Source organism: Theropithecus gelada, chromosome 5 (assembly GCF_003255815.1).
Source record: "Theropithecus gelada isolate Dixy chromosome 5, Tgel_1.0, whole genome shotgun sequence".
Classification (NCBI taxonomy): Eukaryota; Metazoa; Chordata; class Mammalia; order Primates; family Cercopithecidae; genus Theropithecus; species Theropithecus gelada.
In genome coordinates this window covers 48,693,948-48,709,822 of record NC_037672.1, presented here as the reverse complement: position 1 = coordinate 48,709,822, position 15,875 = coordinate 48,693,948, and the positions used below count along the sequence as shown (strand labels likewise).

At 37.4% G+C, this 15,875-nt stretch overlaps 1 protein-coding gene across 2 annotated transcripts in view; it reads left to right on the top strand.

The window, feature by feature from the left end:
- Positions 1-15,875, top strand: part of GRID2 (glutamate ionotropic receptor delta type subunit 2) — a 1,538,331-nt gene that overhangs the window by 860,457 nt on the left and 661,999 nt on the right. The window lies entirely within an intron of this gene.

Sequence of the window (15,875 nt, the reverse complement as noted above, 5' to 3'; positions counted from 1 at the left end):
ATTATAATTAGGAAATTAAGTGTTCTTTCAGAAACTCTATGTATTTTGTAATTCACGTAAAGTTGGGCTTTTTTATTTTGAACATAAAAGTCTAGCAAGAATTTTTTCTTCCTTTTTTTTTTTTTCTTTTCTTTCTTTTTTTTTTTTCTTTTGAGACAGGGTCTGGCTCTGTTGCCCAGAATGGAGTGCAGTGGCGCAATCTCAGCTCACTGCAACTTCCACCTCCCATGCTCAAACCATCCTCTTACCTCAGTCCCCCAAGTAACTGAGGCTACAGGCGTGCATCACCATACCCGGCTAAGTTTTTTGTATTTTTGGTAGAGACGGGTTTTACCATGTTGCCCAGGCTTGTCTTGAACTCCTGAGCTCCAGTGATCCACCTGCCTTGGCAGGTGGATAAGTCTAACTTCCCTTCTAAGTTCCTTCCTAAATAATGTCCAAAGAATCTTTCTAAAATGCAGGTAAGATTAGATCACTCCTTTACCTGAAATCATATCACAGTTGTTTATCATCTCTATGGTGATCTCCTTACTCCTCAGAGTGGCATACAAATCCTTTCTACTTTCATCTCCTGCTATTCTCTTTTATTTACCCTAAACATTTTATAGTTCTCTGAGAGATTCTACACTGTCCTACTTATCCTTCAAGACTCAGGTTGTATAAATCAGGCTCCAATCAAAAACAGATTTCACACTCAAATTACAATGTCTCCAGAGGAGTTTACCACAGTGAATCTGTTTTAAAAAGTTTGGGCAGGGTGTAAGTAAGACACAAATGTTAATGCAGTTATCTAGGCTAACAAAAAAAGTAAGAGGTATTACAATCCTAAATCCAAAGGGGTGCGGGGAGAGAGTGGATATCTGAAACTGGAAGGAAAGACAGCTTTGTAGTAAAGGCTGACTGAAGAGGACCAGTGACCACAGGACATAGCAAATTTGCAGGCAGAGTGCCAGGGGAATCAATATACTGAACATATTCTTCTCCCCATTGGCTGAACCTCCTGAAGTCAGAGGCTTCCATAGGGCTCACATAATCTGCCAGGTTAGAAAGCTAGCGGGGAAGGTGGAGGTAGATCTAGAGAGCCAGTAGAAAGTTTCCTGAAATAAAGCTGTTTTAGATTCTCCCCAAGTCCAGTTAGAAACTTCCTCCTTTGCTTTTCCATAGTCCATACTGTCTTATTATAACACTCGTGCTTTCTCATAATCACATTTTCTTGGTCTGTATCCTTCTGGAGCACCACATCCTAAGGCCCCCAGAAGACTTTTCCCTTATTCTTCCATTCCAATAAACTTAAATCAGCATCAAATATTGTCTTTTATTTCACTGAGGAACTAGGCTGTACTTTTGAAACACACACACACACACACACACACACACAGAGCTCTAAATTATTGTAGTCACTTACAGAAGATAAAATTTTACAACCTAATTATATGATGGGAAACTAAACATTATGAGAAACAGCTAATGTTATGAAAATGAAAGTATATAAAATATGTCTGGATCCTTCTTGGGGTGATGAAGAATGTTTGTAACAATATTCCAAGTAATTTCATATAGAATATAAAGGAAGAAAACGAAGCAACATGTCCTTGCTCTCTAATAAAGTATAAACTTGAAATAGATGTATACAAACAGAAAATATGAAGCAGAAGTTACAAAAAAAGTATCTTGGATGTGCCAAGTAGAGGTTTGATTGTCTCTGCCATCCCTTAATCTCCATTAGAATCTGTGTCATTTTCTCTTTTTTTTTTTTTTTTTTTTTTTTTGAGACGAGTCTCACTCTGTTGCCCAGGCTAGAGTGCAGTGGCGCGATCTCTGCTCACTGCAAGCTCCACCTCCCAGGTTCACACCATTCTCCTGCCTCAGCCTCCCAAGTAGCTGGGACTACAGGCGCGTGCCACCATGCCTGGCTAATTTTTTGTATTTTTAGTAGAGACGGGGTTTCACGATGTTAGCCAGGATGGTCTTGATCTCCTGACCTCATGATCCGCCTGCCTCAGCCTCCAAAAGTGCTGGGATTACAGGCATGAGCCACTGCACCCAGCCGGAATCGGTATCATTTTTATATGAACTGTTGACATTTGCTCAATTATATGTAAATGCAATAAAAATACAACTTCGTCTATTCCTCCAATGTATACAGTACCCCTTATTTCACGTACTCTCTGACATAGAAATTCTGAAGTTGCCATTAGAAATGTTACTGATATATTACAAATAAGTCAGGGATACAGTGACAATAAATATGATAGAAGTTTATATAGTCACCTTAACTTAGTGTTATAAAATATGTCTTCTTTGATACTAACTTTGTAGCATGTTAAGCAAATTTCAAAATATTGACAGGTCTATGCCAATCAATACATTTCACATAAATACAGCAGTATTATGCTCTTGTTTCCCAGAATACATTAAACTTAATGGCTACACATGTTACAAAATATTAAGGTAGTGCTGTTTTTGCACTGGATCTCCTTCCTATTCTAGAGATGTCATAGGTTTCAGTAGGGTCACAGAAAAACCTCACTTCAAATATAAAATTATATCCATGTCACATTTTGACAAACTGCTTTAGCCTCTGGAGAACCATCTGCCTTCTTTATCTACAAAGTTTCAGTACTTCTGCTGGATAAAATACATTTATGTTTTCCCATTTTCCATAATGCAGTTTATTTTAATATAAAGTTTTGCTTTATATTCAGGTGACTATATTGATATGTTTCTGTTATTTCTTACTATTTCGTAGTTCTATTTATTTTGTGTTATTTCTTATCATTATATATTTTAGTTTTATTTTCCATTATGTTTTAATTAATAGGCACCTGAGGCTGATTTTAGATTTCAAATTACATATGCAGTCTTTCTCCCTTGTTTAATCTTGAGATAAGATTTATTTAAACAAGTTGCATATGAGCTACTCCTGAACCAAATACGTTTGGTTTTGTGCTATAACCTGGAAACTAGATCCTGATATCCTGGCAGTTACCTCGACTCAAAAAGTGAGGAAATATGAGCCAGCATTCAATTTCGAGCCTCTGAGATATCATCATGAAAGAAGAAACAAAAACAATGATTTTTGCATACTTAAAATAGAAAACTAAGGTATAGAGGATATTCTTTAAAGCTTTTGCAAAATAAATAAATAAATAAATAAATAAATAAACAAACAAACATGTCTTTAAATGACGTGTTGAAATTATTACAAAAATTTATAAACAATACAGAGAGCTGCCAAGTTAATTTAAGATTGATTAAAACAAACACATTTATAGTCTGGACTTATTTATCTGAGGAAATACATTTTTACCCGACACCAGACACATTCAAATTACTGATAGTTTTAGCTTTGGAACATGGCTTGTGAAAGCTCCTGTCACAACAGAAATATTGTGCAATAGGGATTTAACAGGGTGTTTTTGTAGCATTGTGCTATAGCATGAATATTGTTCCTGCCTATTACAAGTTTCTGGTGGTCTCGTGTGACTTTCTTTTTTTTTTTTTTTTTTGAGACGGAGTCTCGCTCTGTCGCCCAAGCTGGAGTGCAGTGGCGCGATCCTGGCTCACTGCAAGCTCCGCCTCCTGGGTTCACGCCATTCTCCTGCCTCAGCCTCCCGAGTAGCTGGAACTATAGGCGCCCGCCACCGCGCCCGGCTCATTTTTTGTATTTTTAGTAGAGACAGGGTTTCACCATGGTCTCGATCTCCTGACCTTGTGATCCGCCCGCCTCGGCCTCCCAAAGTGCTGGGATTACAGGCGTGAGCCACCGCGCCCGGCCTCGTGTGACTTTCTTACACATAACAGGGAATTTGGACAGTTGGAAAATCTGTACAAATAGTACCACTTGTGATATAATATTTAAAAGAAAATGCCGTGGCTGCAGTGTGGTGCCTCATGCCTGTAATTCCAGCACTTTGGGAAGCCAGACCAACCAGGGAAACATGGTAAAAACTTATCTTTATAAAAATACAAAAATTAGCTGAGCATGGTGGTGTGTGCCTGTGGTCCCAGCCACCCAGGTGGCTGAGGTGTGAGGATGGCTTGAGCCTGGAAGTGGAGGTTGCAGTCAGCCAAGATGGTGCCACTGCACTATAGCCTGGTTGATGGAGTGGAACCCTATCTCAAAAACAAAACAAAACAAACAAACAAACAAAACCTACTACTTCTCTTTTAATTTTCCCTCTTGATTCATTGAGAGATGTATTAATCTATCTGGGCTGCTATAACAAAATATCATAAACTGCCCAACTTATAAGCAACAGAGGTTTATTTCTCTCGGTTGTGGATGCTACAAAGTCCAAGATCAAGATGCTGGCAGAAATGGTGTCTGGTGAGGACCTATTCATCTTTTTGCTGTCACATCATATGGCAGACGGGGTGAACAAGTTCTCTGGAGTCTCTGTTATAAGTACACTACACCAAATCATGAGGCATCTACCCTCATGATGTAATCACCTTCCGAAGTTTCCATCTCCTAATATTATCACCTAGAGGGTTAGAAGTTCACCATAGGAATTGGAGAAGACACAAACATTCAGATCATAGAAAGATATTTTTTAATTGCCATGGTACAATTATAACACAGTCACTTCTGGTTGATATGTACTTGCATAAACAAGACTTATTTTTTGTGCTATTCAACCATGTCAGAGTAAAGAAACAGACTGAAAGGATAGTGAGGTTTCTAAACAATGACTGTCGTTGCCACATGTGTATCAACTGTGAAGGTTCAATGTGTAAGCTGAAAAGTTTGCTGGATACTGTTTAATATACAAAGGCAGAAGACATACATCTCCTAGGCTAGAGAGGGAGAATTTTATTTCTCGTAACAATGGCAGCATCTATAGTGTCAGCATTCACATTGGTTTCACATATTTCCCAGGTCACACAGGAGGACAGGGTGGAGGGCCCAAATGGATACTGTATACACAATAGGTTTGCAACACAGTTGAGAAATCTGTGATTAGAAAACTCAAATCTTTTGTAATAGGCTACAAGAAAACCCTTGTCTTGCTCCAGAAGGAGACAGTAAACAAATCTGCCTTTTGCTCTAGAAATTTATCTAAGAAAATATTAGTTGAATTAATTCTATATATTTTTCTTATGAGATTGCATTAGAAAAAAGTACAACTATAAATGTATGTTAAAACCACTTGTTGAAACAGGACTTAAGGACACACTACTTAGATTAAGTTATTCTGCATTAAAACCAAATATTTTACTCTTAATCACCTTGTTCCTTATTAATTACTTCATAAATATACCAAAGTTTCCGTAAAAATCAAGGCATACTAGTGACAGTCCTGAATATGAATATGCTCCGTTGATGCCACTTATGTTATCATCTTTATATAGGAGGCCAATGTGGCATGGAATAAAGGAGATAAAACTACACATATTCAATAAAATTGTAGAAAAGAAGTTTTCTACCATGTTTCATGTGCTTGTAAATCCTAGTTGCTTCTTCAGCCAAAAAGTTTGAATTTTGATGAAGGTGAAAATTTGGTATAAGATTGATTATTACATTATTACGTTCAACTTTAGAATAGTATATCTAATTTCTTAATTTATAAAAAAAATCACATATATCATTAAACTTAACTGTTTTATTTAATGACTAAATTTACATTTATGTAAGACTTAAAACACGTATGAAGACTTTCTAGGAGCAATTATAACCTACCTTGACTGCTCTGAGTGTTTTCAGAGGATTATTCTAACATCTAAATACAACATAGATATCTGTGAGGGGAGCAAAATACATTTTGTTTGCCTATCTTTTATTTGCATTGCATATGAGCTATGTTCTAAGTGATTTTTTTTTTCTGTATAGATTTTAGGAAGTTTTTCTTAAAGGACATTACAAATTTCTAAGCTACTCACTCCAGCACAGTTCTTAGGAACGTAATTATGAACAACTAAAGACAAACATTATAATGTAATACATTTCCTCTAACGCAAAATTAGCAGGCATCTGAATTACTTGGAGGTTTGGGCAAAACATGGATTTCTGGGCCGCACCCCGGTTTCTCATTCAGTCATGCCAGATAATTTACATTTCTAACGAGTTGCCAGGAGGTGCTCATATTGCTGGTCTAGGGACCACACTTTGCAAACAACTATTTTAAATAAAAGAGATTCAACATGATGGAGATGGAGCTGATGAAGATGACAGCAGCAGCCAACACAAGCTAAGTGCTGTCCTGTTGCTTGTCAGTCTGCTAAATTCTTCATGTGCATAAGCTCATTATGTGTTGTGATTATTTTTAACGAGAAAACTGAAGCTCAAAGAGGTTAGACAAATTGCCCAAGATCACAAAGTTGAAAAGCACAAGAGCTAGTCTTTAAGCTGAGGCTTTTCTAACACCAAATCCTGTGCTTAACAAAGAGTAGAAATAACTACAGTCCATAAGGGCCTTTGGCTCTACAAAGCAGGTGGCAGAGATGCACTGTGATTCAGGAAAGCCAGGCACAACCTGTGGTTTCTAGTAAGGGGCCAGAATTTTCATGTGTAGGAATTAGACCTGAAAATCTAAGTACTTTAGTAAGTCAGAAATAGCCCAAAGTCATAAAAAGCCCAGAAGCAAAACATAAATGACAACGGAAAGATAATCACCAAATCCGGTCAGAACGAGGGTTTCTTCATAGTTTTAATATTTAAAAGTAAATGGCTTCTGTTGCTTAGAGTAAACAACAATATTTTCTCATCAAAATACTAGAGACTGAAATGGTGTACTCTCTGTGCTTTGTGCCCAATAAAAGTCCAAAATGATACATTTGCTGGAGTACCCATAAAAAGCAACATTAATCATCTACGTGCAGAGACAAGGGCAAAGACAAAGTATCAGGGAACAGTGGGATCTTTGTGGATGAGCCTTAAAATCTGAACCACAGGCCAAAACAAAACCATCTACCTTTACCTTTACTGACCTTACTTCTGTTCCTTGATCATACCAAGCTTGCTTCTCACCTATGGACATTACAATAGCTATTTTCTCTTCCCAGAATGCTTTTTATTTTAGTTTTCACATGACTGGCTCCTTCTTGCTGCTCAGGTCTTAAATGTTGCAGTCTCAGAGACTCATCTCTGATCACTTACACTTTGTAGCACTTACCACCACATGTTGCACCATGTATTTCAGTTACTTATTTGTTAATTATCTTTTCCTCCAACCACTACAATGAAAGCTCTGTTAAGAAGGGAATTTTTGCCTGTTTTTTACTACTATATTTCTAGCACATAGAGTGGTGTCTTAACACATACTAGGTATTCAGTAATTATTTTTTTGACTAGATAAATGAAGGAGGGAAGAAAAAAAGGAAACAGATATTGTAGTAGTTGAACTCTTAAATTTTTTTTCTTTTATTTTTTTAAATTTTGTTTTGTTTTATTTATTTATTTATTTGAGACAGAGTTTCACTCTTGTCACCCAGACTGGAGTGCAATGGTGCAATCTTGGCTCACTGCAACCTCTGTCTCCCAGGTTCAAGTAGTTCTCCAGCCTCAGCCTCCTGAGTAGCTGGGATTATAAGTGCCTGCCACCCCACCCAGCTAATTTTTTTTTTTTTTTTTTTTAAGTAGAGATGGAGTTTCACCATGTTGGCCAGGCTGGTCTCGAACTCCTGACCCCAGGTGAACTGGCTGCCTGGACCTCTCAAAATTAGTGATTACAGGTGTGAACCACCACACCTGGCCTACTCCTAATGGATGATTCACAGGGTTTTCATGCCCCAAATTTGCACGCATACACACATACATACACACACACACACACACACTTTATGGTCTGTAGTGATGATCAAATGTCATGCCATTACTCATGCACACACACATACACACATGCACACATAAACACACACATACACATATACACTTTATTGTCTGTGGTGATGATCGAATGTCATGCAATTATGTAATTATAGTCTCTCTAACTTTTGCCCCTTCTCTTTTCCCTCAATGCTTAAAATAGACAATGGTGTATATTTATGCAGAATATCTTTGAAAACTGCAAGCAAATTCCCGGTTCAAAATTTGGTCAATTTTTAAATTAGATTGAATCACTCAGCTCCAGAAATAGTATGAATTATATAGAAGGCCTAAGTCTAAATATTTTAATTCCACATTTCCCCTATGTCAGGGAAAGCACCTAAAACCCAACCACATATTTATATTCTTGTAATTAATGGCAAACTAATTTTATTCATGAAGTTATATTTGAACTAATAGTGACATCGAGAGTTAATTCTATTTGGCAATGTATTTGGACTTTCATTTGGTATAGAATTTAAATCAAGGGATTTGAAAATAAAGTTAAGAGGGCAATTCAATTTTGATAAAAATTGAGTCAATGATGAAAGCAGCATCCTGTAAGCTCTAATGTAAACCCAGTCTTTGAAAACTATCATGCATGGTACTTGGAAATTCTTTGAGGAATGAAAGCTTTTCATGTGTGATCTTCTTAAAATGGAATTTATGTTCAAATTGAATGGATCCATGTGCACAAAGAGTGATAATGCATCTGAAGAGTCTGTCTGGATTCTCTGTGTGGGTGCACTTGCATGTGAAGAGAGAAAGAAGCAGAGAGAGAGAGAGAAAGAAAGAAAGAAAGAAAGAAGGGGGGAAGGGAGAGGTTGTTAAAGAAAAGAGCCACTACAGGTACCTAAGTGATTTTTTTTTTTTAAATTCATATACTTATAAATATTGTGCACTTAGTGTGTAAATAAAAGGTTTTGTAATGCTTGTTTAGCTACTATGATTTTCACTGGTATTAAGTAGACATCATTCAATATGTTTCATTTGTGGCTTTTAACTCATTTATTTGCTCACTTAAAAAATATTGACTATTTACCATATGCTGGTTTCTAATCTGGGTGTTGGCAATGCAGCTAAGTATTTCACTTCCTTATTCTCACATAATTTTCTGAAAAGAAGGGAATAAACTGAAAAGAAGGGAAACTTGTTTTTGAATGTGGAATGATTGAAAATATAATGAGATTGAATACAAATGTATTCCATAAAGGTCTATGCCATGTTTTTTGGTTTAATATTTTACTGTAATGAAATTTGATGAATTTTTAAAAGTACTTATAAGAGATCAAGTAGAATTTTTTCAGTAATTTTGAATACCAATCTTAGAATAAAGAATAGAGTTTTAAGTAAAAGTAGTCAAAGGTTACAGGCGTTTATATTAAAACCTATAGTGTTATCAGTGCAGCAGAGAAAATCAAAAAACAAACAAAAATCCTATACTTTTTATTTGCGGAGGAAAAATCAACAAGTGAGTTGTAGTCTTAATGCCTACCATTCTAGAAAAATTACTAATGGATGTCATATTAAAATATATATATGTATACACACACACACACACACACAAGCCCTCTGCTGATGTAGCAAATACAAACATTTCTGAAGGATTATCTGCGGGGGGGTTTAATTTAATCAAGTATTTTCTCTTTGACCTACATGATACTTGACACTTTCTATGAGAAAAATGTGTACTCAGATTAAATATAATCTCAAAGCAATCCTTTTAATTTCAAACTTTGGAAAAGAAAGTGTACCTTTTCTGAAATTTAATACTCATAGAAAAACAGAAAAAGTGAACCTAGAAATGTGTGACACAATGCTGATCATTTCTCGAGGTGCTGCTTCTAGGATGTGTGAGTAGGAGAGAGAGGACATTAAGACTGCCTGCTTCATGCTGTGAGCCATTAGCTGACTGCTCCAGGCTTCACTACCAACAACAGAACAGAAGGGGGGTGGCCCTGGCGGAAGGGAGGAAAGAAATAAAGACAGATTTATTGTCTTCTCTATAGGATCTTATTTCCATTCTACTCCAGTGCTCTTTTCTAAGACATTAAATTAGTACTTAACCCTTTACTATTTATACTCCTTACGATCTGAACAACTGGGAAGGTATTTGTATTTTGCCTTGAAACATCGTTTTAAAATGTTTTACTTCTAAATGTTTATTGGGTTGTACTTATAAATGTTAATTATAGCTTCCTAAAGAAAGGAATCCAGGAAACTGGATTTCTCTATAGAGGGATTATGTAAGTTTGGTTCACTACAGTATGCATTACTAGAATTTTGAAAATGCATGGTACATAGTAAATGTTCCACAGATGTGTTACCTTCATGAATAAGTAGTTGCTATGTTTTGTCTGTGACAAAATTGAATAATGCAGAAGGATAGAAACCATGATGTGTGGCATACCAGGCAGCGTGCAGCGTAAGGAGTGTAATCATTTAATGAGTAATGCTTAAATGACACTGACCATGATTTAAAACCCAGCTGACAACTGCCATAGGCCTCTGAATAAGTGAGTTAACTTTTCTAAATATGTTTTCTCAAATGCAAAGGAGAAATAACACTACTGCCAACTTCACAAATGACACACCAAACAGTGACACTCACACAATGAGACCTCAATAGAAATCTTATATATCAGTATCATTATTTAGAGTGGCAGAACATAGCCCATACATAGAAGACAAAAATAATCTAATCATGAAATAAAAATGGAAGAGACCTTGTGTGAAGGAAAAGAAGTTATTCAAAATGCTTTATATGTAATAATTGACTTCAAAGCCTAATTCTTCACTATATATTTTATGACAGTAAATTCTGCATTCTCAATTATAGCACATATATCTCCAAATATAGTGTATATATATATATATCTCCAAATTCAGTATATTTATTGAAGCATGACTTAAGTGAGGATTGTTTAAAATGCACAAGGAGGTATTAGTTTAAATATGTTTATTCATGTAATAATAACATGTATAAATGGGCTAGTTTTATTTATAAGTATCTGCAGTTATAAGTAAAGTTACTTATAATTCCATAACAGTGTTGGAATACAAGCCCTGTAAGGACAGGGATTTTGTCTGTTTTATAATGGCTATTTGTCTAGTGCCTAGGGCATATCCTAATTGTGGTAGATTTGTAATAAATATTTCTTGACTAAAGCAAATAATATAGAAGCATTGTATATATTTAGATGCTTGGAAAAGAATTTTGGCACTGCTAGTACAAATCGATCTCATGTAATCCCATGACAAAGGGAAGTTTGGTTCCCATATCTTTTGCTTAGGAAAATGACATCATCAATTTATGTTTCAGTAAGAAAGAGAGGAAACAGTCATTATTTTCAGGGCCCCATTCTCTTAACTAGCAATTCTACACAGTCCTGAGGAAATTATGCCACTAGCTTGTGACTCCTCAGCAGCAGATCCCATGTGACATTGCTAAGCACACATTGAAATACAAATACTACTTACAAAAAACTTCTGGACCAACAATGCATATAAAATTCAAAATCTTCATTTTCCTCTCACAGGTGCTAACCAGCCATAAGGGAACCTAGGACAACAAGGAATTCAAATACTGTCTTATAAGTAACAACCAGGGGCCAGGAAGGGTGACTCACGCCTATAATCCCAACACTTTGGGAGGCGGAGACCGGTGGATCACTTGAGATCAGGAGTTCCAGATCAGCTTGGCCAACATGGTGAGACCCTGTCCTTAGTGAAAATACAAAAAAAAATAGACAAGTGCGGTGGAGCGCACCTGTAGTCTCAGCTACTTGGAAGGCTGAAGCAGGAGAATCTCTTGAATGTGGGATGCAGAGATTGCAGTGAGCCGAGATCACACCACTGCACTCTAGCCTGTGCAGCAAAGCAAGACTCCATCAAAACAAAAACAAAAACAAGTAACAACCTGCATATTTAACTTCATGAAAAGTTTTTATTTATGTATTTATTAGAGACAGAGTCTCATTCTGTCACCAAGGCTGGTGTGCAGTGGCACAATCATAACCCACAGTAGCCTTGAACTTCTAGGCTCAAGTGATTCTCCTGCCTCAGTCTCCCGAGTAGCTGGGACTATAGGCCCACGCAACACGACCTGGCTAATTTTTTAATTTTCTTGTAGAGATGAGGTCTCACCATGTCGACCAGGCTGGTCTTGAACTCCTTGGCTTCAAGTGATCCTCCTGCCGGCACCTCCCAATAGGCTGTACAGGTGTGGGCCACTGTACCCAACCACCAAGAAGAACTTTGATAGCCACAATAATAGTCTTCAAATATTGAACTCCTGTCAAGAGAAGTATCCATTGGTCGATTTTGTACTTCTGCATTGGGAAGAACTATGATTACAAGTAAAATTGCCAAAGAAAAAAGTTTCAATTCAGTGCTAGAAAAATATTTTTTAAGAACTAGAGTTGCCTCAGAGTTGAATAATTCATGTGGTCAGTTAATGTGGCAGTTAATTCTGAGTTTCAGATTTTCTGGGAGAGACTAGAACTGTACACATTTAAATGTCATATATTGTTCTGAGTGGAAAATTTAAGGAGATAATTTAAGATTAATTTTATTAAAAGGAATATAGTATCTAACTATAGTACAGAACAGCTTTAACCTAACCATTATATCTATTATTTATTAATAGGATTACAAACATTTCACACCGTACATAATACACAAAACAGGCAATAATTATAGTGTGGGCACAACACGTAGCGTGGGAATAAGGAGAATACAGGGTGTGAGTATCTTTAAATCTGCCATTACATCTGGTCTGGCCCAAATAGTCTCTTTGCTTATAAGTGCTCACTGTGCCCCTACTGGCACCCGTAGGAGGACACCAAGTAGGGACATAAGTTTACTCACCCCTTTCGGCAGCTGGGGAGAGTTATTGGGCCAGAGAGTCTGTTCTGGCCAACTCTGCATGTAAAAACCACAGAGATGCAGCTGGTTCCATCTGCATTTTTCTTACTGTCTGTATCTTCTCTGAAATTTGTGCTTCCTTGTCCCTGTTTGAGAAATCCCTGCAAGTGATAGCCTCTTTGTCCTGAACCCTGGACCTCTGGCTTTCTCAGAAGCTTTGCATCCTGGTCTAGGGCATATAGAAACTCTCAAACCCCTGAATATTTCCCATAGAAATACAGTCAGAGGTCGGACGCGGTGGCTGTCACCTGTAATCTCAGCACTTGGAGACCAAGGTGGGTGGATCACTTGAAGTTAGGAGTTCGAGACCAGCCTGGCTAACATGGTGAAACTCCATCTCTGCTAAAAATACAAAAGGTTAGCCGGGCGTGGTGGCACACACTTGTAATCCTAGCTACTTGGGAGACTGAGACAGGAGAATAGACATGGATTGTCTGCAGCCTAGGTGACCGAGTAAGACTCCTTCTCAAAAAAAAAAAAAAAAGAAAATCTAGAAGAAATGGATAATTTCCTGGACACTTACACTCTTCCAAGACTAAACCAGGAAGAAGTTGAATCCCTGAATAGACCAATAGCAGGCTCTGAAATTGAGGCAACAATTAATAGCCTACCAACCAAAAAAAGTCCAGGACCAGATGGATTCACAGCTGAATTCTACCAGAGGTACAAGGAGGAGTTGGTACCATTCCTTCTGAAACTATTCCAATCAATAGAAAAAGAGGGAATCCTCCCTAACTCATTTTATGAGGCCAACATCATCCTGATACCAAAGCCTGGCAGAGATACAACAAAAAAAGAGAATTTTAGACCAATATCCCTGATGAACATCGATGCAAAAATCCTCAATAAAATACTGGCAAACCGGATTCAGCAACACATCAAAAAGCTTATCCACCATGATCAAGTGGGCTTCATCCCTGGGATGCAAGGCTGGTTCAACATTCGCAAATCAATAAACATAATCCAGCATATAAACAGAACCAAAGACAAGAACCACATGATTATTTCAATAGATGCAGAAAAGGCTTTTGACAAAATTCAACAGCCCTTCATGCTAAAAACGCTCAATAAATTCGGTATTGATGGAACGTACCTCAAAATAATAAGAGCTATTTATGACAAACCCACAGCCAATATCATACTGAATGGGCAAAAACTGGAAAAATTCCCTTTGAAAACTGGCACAAGACAGGGATGCCCTCTCTCACCACTCCTATTCAACATAGTGTTGGAAGTTCTGGCTAGGGCAATCAGGCAAGAGAAAGAAATCAAGGGTATTCAGTTAGGAAAAGAAGAAGTCAAATTGTCCCTCTTTGCAGATGACATGATTGTATATTTAGAAAACCCCATTGTCTCAGCCCAAAATCTCCTTAAGCTGATAAGCAACTTCAGCAAAGTCTCAGGATACAAAATTAATGTGCAAAAATCACAAGCATTCTTATACACTAGTAACAGACAAACAGAGAGCCAAATCATGAATGAACTTCCATTCACAATTGCTTCAAAGAGAATCAAATACCTAGGAATCCAACTTACAAGGGATGTAAAGGACCTCTTCAAGGAGAACTACAAACCACTGCTCAGTGAAATAAAAGAGGACACAAACAAATGGAAGAACATACCATGCTCATGGATAGGAAGAATCAATATCGTGAAAATGGCCATACTGCCCAAGGTAATTTATAGATTCAATGCCATCCCCATCAAGCTACCAATGAGTTTCTTCACAGAATTGGAAAAAACTGCTTTAAAGTTCATATGGAACCAAAAAAGAGCCCGCATCTCCAAGACAATCCTAAGTCAAAAGAACAAAGCTGGAGGCATCACGCTACCTGACTTCAAACTATACTACAAGGCTACAGTAACCAAAACAGCATGGTACTGGTACCAAAACAGAGATATAGACCAATGGAACAGAACAGAGTCCTCAGAAATAATACCACACATCTACAGCCATCTGATCTTTGACAAACCTGAGAGAAACAAGAAATGGGGAAAGGATTCCCTATTTAATAAATGGTGCTGGGAAAATTGGCTAGCCATAAGTAGAAAGCTGAAACTGGATCCTTTCCTTACTCCTTATACGAAAATTAATTCAAGATGGATTAGAGACTTAAATGTTAGACCTAATACCATAAAAATCCTAGAGGAAAACCTAGGTAGTACCATTCAGGACATAGGCATGGGCAAAGACTTCATGTCTAAAACACCAAAAGCAACGGCAGCAAAAGCCAAAATTGACAAATGGGATCTCATTAAACTAAAGAGCTTCTGCACAGCAAAAGAAACTACCATCAGAGTGAACAGGCAACCTACAGAATGGGAGAAAATTTTTGCAATCTACTCATCTGACAAAGGGCTAATATCCAGAACCTACAAAGAACTCCAACAAATTTACAAGAAAAAAACAAACAACCCCATCAAAAAGTGGGCAAAGGATATGAATAGACATTTCTCAAAAGAAGACATTCATACAGCCAACAAACACATGAAAAAATGCTCATCATCACTGGCCATCAGAGAAATGCAAATCAAAACCACAATGAGATACCATCTCACACCAGTTAGAATGGCGATCATTCAAAAGTCAGGAAACAACAGGTGCTGGAGAGGATGTGGAGAAATAGGAACACTTTTACACTGTTGGTGGGATTGTAAACTAGTTCAACCATTATGGAAAACAGTATGGCGATTCCTCAAGGATCTAGAACTAGATGTACCATATGACCCAGCCATCCCATTACTGGGTATATACCCAAAGGATTATAAATTATGCAGCCATAAAAAAGGATGAGTTTGTGTCCTTTGTAGGGACATGGATGCAGCTGGAATCCATCATTCTTAGCAAACTATCACAAGAACAGAAAACCAAACACCGCATGTTCTCACTCATAGGTGGGAACTGAACAATGAGATCACTTGGACTCGGGAAGGGGAACATCACACACCGGGGCCTATCATGGGGAGGGGGGCGGGGGGAGGGATTGCATTGGGAGTTATACCTGATGTAAATGACGAGTTGATGGGTGCAGCACACCAACAAGGCACAAGTATACATATGTAACAAACCTGCACGTTATGCACATGTACCCTACAACTTACAGTATAATAATAATAAATAAATTTAAAAAAAAAAAAAAAA